Source organism: Eurytemora carolleeae, unplaced genomic scaffold, assembly GCF_000591075.1.
Source record: "Eurytemora carolleeae unplaced genomic scaffold, Eaff_2.0 scaffold53, whole genome shotgun sequence".
Taxonomy (NCBI): domain Eukaryota; kingdom Metazoa; phylum Arthropoda; class Copepoda; order Calanoida; family Temoridae; genus Eurytemora; species Eurytemora carolleeae.
In genome coordinates, this window is record NW_019396380.1 from 212009 (window position 1) to 215325 (window position 3317).

The 3317-nt window shown below is 33.3% G+C and overlaps 1 long non-coding RNA gene across 1 annotated transcript in view; it reads left to right on the forward strand.

Annotated features, from left to right (window-relative positions):
* LOC111702092 (uncharacterized) overlaps positions 1–2889 on the forward strand; it is a 3463-nt gene extending 574 nt beyond the window's left edge. The window contains exons 2-3 of the long non-coding RNA XR_002765351.1: positions 881–950; positions 2785–2889. This is a non-coding gene — a long non-coding RNA (uncharacterized LOC111702092). The remainder of the gene's footprint in view (positions 1–880; positions 951–2784) is intronic.
* The last annotated feature ends 428 nt before the right edge of the window (positions 2890–3317 follow it).

Here is a 3317-nt window from a genome sequence, read left to right on the forward strand (position 1 = left end):
GGGGGGGGGGGGGGTCCAAAAATTGTTCTTTAGGAATAAACCTACTTGTGGCCAAATTTTTTGGAGGGAATGATTGTATGAGAAAATATACCCTAAAACGGGGACACGCGCTAATCTTTTATTTTTGTTACATTATTCGAATTGAGCTCTATTGATCCAAGTCTGATTGGTTTCCTTGCTCTGCTGTATATGTCCACGTTTTACTCCGGTAGAGAAACTACAGTTAAAAATTCTTTAATCGAAAACCAGAATATCTCAATAATTTTTCAGAAGATGAAAGGGGTCTTCCTTTCATATCATCTAAAAATTAATTTTTACTCGAGACATAATTCCTAATTAAATTCAATTAAAAAATACATTTATAAATATACGAATTCTTTAGCTAAACTTGACTTCGCAATCAATTCAGTGGGAAAAGAAACAAACTGCATATTGTCAGTATCTAAAAAGCGTTTGCAAGAAGAGGAATGTCTTAAAATTGCTTTTTATGTCTAACATTGTGTTGAAATGGTGAAAAATGAAGGGGTTGTCCGAGTCTTAAACATTTCTTTGAGATTTCGTTTTTTTTTTAACAAAGCAGAACTGTCCAATTAATTATTCTTCTTTTTTTCCGCTTATTTTTATGCTCAAATTTGATGAACCATTCAGATACAGGAAAATTTAATAATATACTATTTCAACAGTTTAGATTGAAAAAGTCTTGTTTTGCATTTTTTGGTTTATATTTTGTCCCTTGGATCCGGCCGATCCATGGACCCCCATATTTTTGCGGATCCTGACCCAAGAAGGCAAAATCTGGATCCTAAGCACTGTTTGAAATTATGTCGACAGTCGACAAGCTTCCAATTTTTTTAAGAGTTTAATGATTGTAAATGAATAGATTCGTAAGAGAAGAAACGGACAAACTAGAAACTCATTTTCAGCTGGAGACAAGGATTTAAGAGCGCCTGGTGAGTCTTTATATATAAAGTTGTAATCTCTGTTTGTTTGTTTGTCCGATTATAACTCAGGGACCCCTGGACCTATTTGCCCCAAATTTTGATTGGGGAACTTGGAAGAGCAATACGAATATTTTCTGTTAAGTTTTGAGATTCTAAGTTGAGTTTGTCGACAGAAACTATAGCTAAAATCGTAATTTACGACCAAGTGCGGGTAGACGGCGGAAGTAACTATTATTTGTGACCTGGGAAACGGCGGGTTCCAAAGCTAATATTTAAAAGTATTGGTCTGAGGCTGTTGAAATTTTCTGACTTTTCCTACATACCCAAAGCCCTCCCTTTAGGCCTAAAACCGGGCTTTAATACTAACTGCCTGAGTCCTCAGGCACACTGCCTGAATGCCTGCTTTTTCATGTAACAAACTAAATCTTTGTTTTGACCCACTTCCACTTGTCAGGTTTGATAAAATTTAGCTTTTTGGAAAGTCTTTGACATAAGGAAACGAATTGCACAAGTTTTGCGGAAAAAAATTTCAAATATTTTGCAAACAACCTGTCAAAGGAAATTTGCACATTTTTAGTTTTTCTTGATTAAAAATCAGGTTATTTAAAATTTTGCAAAAATTTTTGCATATTTGAAATGGCATAGTCAAGGGCTTTTCAAAAATGTATAATTTTTTATTTTTTAGACAAATTTTTTTTTGCAAACATTTTTACTATAAAACTGGATTTTGCGATAAAAAAATTCAATTTTTGCAAATTTGCAAAAAAAAATTTGCAGATTCTAAAAGTAGTGCACAAGAGCTTTCCAATGATCATGTATCATTTGTCATATTTAGACATCAAACATGGAATTTAGAGGGGGGGGGGATCAAATTGACCCCCCCCCCCCAGCATATCCTGGTTTTCAAGTACCCCAGCAGAGATAGGGTTATCTTGCGCTGAGCAAAGTCCCGAACTTATAAATCTAAACATTTTCAACTATACACGTCTTTGGACAGCTTATGATAATATATTTATCGAAATATATATCCTCAGATGAAAACTTAAGAATTGTGGACATCGAAATTATATCTTGATCTTCTCTTTTTAATTAAGATTATATAACAGATAACTCAACCAAATGAGTGGGGTTTGGACAAACCAGAACAGCTGGTAAATTTGATTTTTTTTTCTCGCGTCATTTAATGAGTGAGCTCTCATTGGTCGGAAACTGGCATGGAGAGAATGAGAAAGAAGGTTTTCAGCTCTGAACTTACAGTCTATAATTTTCCGTCTAGTTTGGTTGGGATTGCTTTACACCTTGGTTTAACCATAAACAAGAACGCTAAATAACTTTTTTAATCAAACTATAAACATTTATCACAAGGTCAGGTTGGGGATTACAATTTTAAAATGCTTCTGATATGTTTTAAAACTTTTTTTTTTGTTAACGCAATTTAAAGTGGCCTTTCTATGACAATTCCAAAATGGGGCATTTAGAACCTGGCGTCATGGATGCTAGCTGAGCACTAAAATCTAAATATTATAGTTTCTATTTGTAAAAATATAATCAATTTGGGACCGAATTGAATGAATTTGAGCTAGTTTTCTGAACTAAACCGTCGATGCAAATACTTATCCGCAGAGCTGCAGTGTAGTTGTTTACATCTAAAGGACAATAATGGACATAGACAAATTCAAGATATGTTGTTGAACCGTTTCTAGACCTGGTTCAAATCATATCCGGCCCTTGGTTAAAATACTTTAATTCAAGTTCTCAAGGGTAGAATTACTAATTTAAAAAATTTGAGTATTTTGTCTTATTTCAAATAGGTGTACACTGTAAAGTCCTTTTGCATGTTTAGGTTTAGCGGATTCATTTAATCAGAAGCCTAGTGGTCAAACTATGTCAGGTTAGTTCATCATTATTTTTATATTTATTTGTGTATACTGGGAACTAGAAAACTGAACTTGTGACTTTAAATAATCGTTTGAACACAGAGTTGGCATGAAAAAACCCCAGCCCAAAAAAAAAAACCAATAAAACCCACTTTAAAAAACCCACCTCGCCTGTAAGTGGGCTTTTTTGGATTTTATTGGTCTTTCAGAATTTGTCTAATTGTAGCATTTTTTAATGATAAACTCTTCAAAAAATAAGGTTTAATATCAACTGTATTGATTTTAGGGAGTTAAAAGCAGTAAAACTATCACATTTATTCTTTTCACATGAGTTTTCAAAATATGTTGCGATAGAATAAGGATATAAAATCTCTTCATCATTCTTTTGTGTGAGTGATCTGAAGTTTTTCGGTATTTAACAGTGGTCTTCCTTCTTGAGCATATTTGTTTTTTTTTCTTCTGTTCAATTGTACCAATTATTTAAATTGTGCACGTTTAC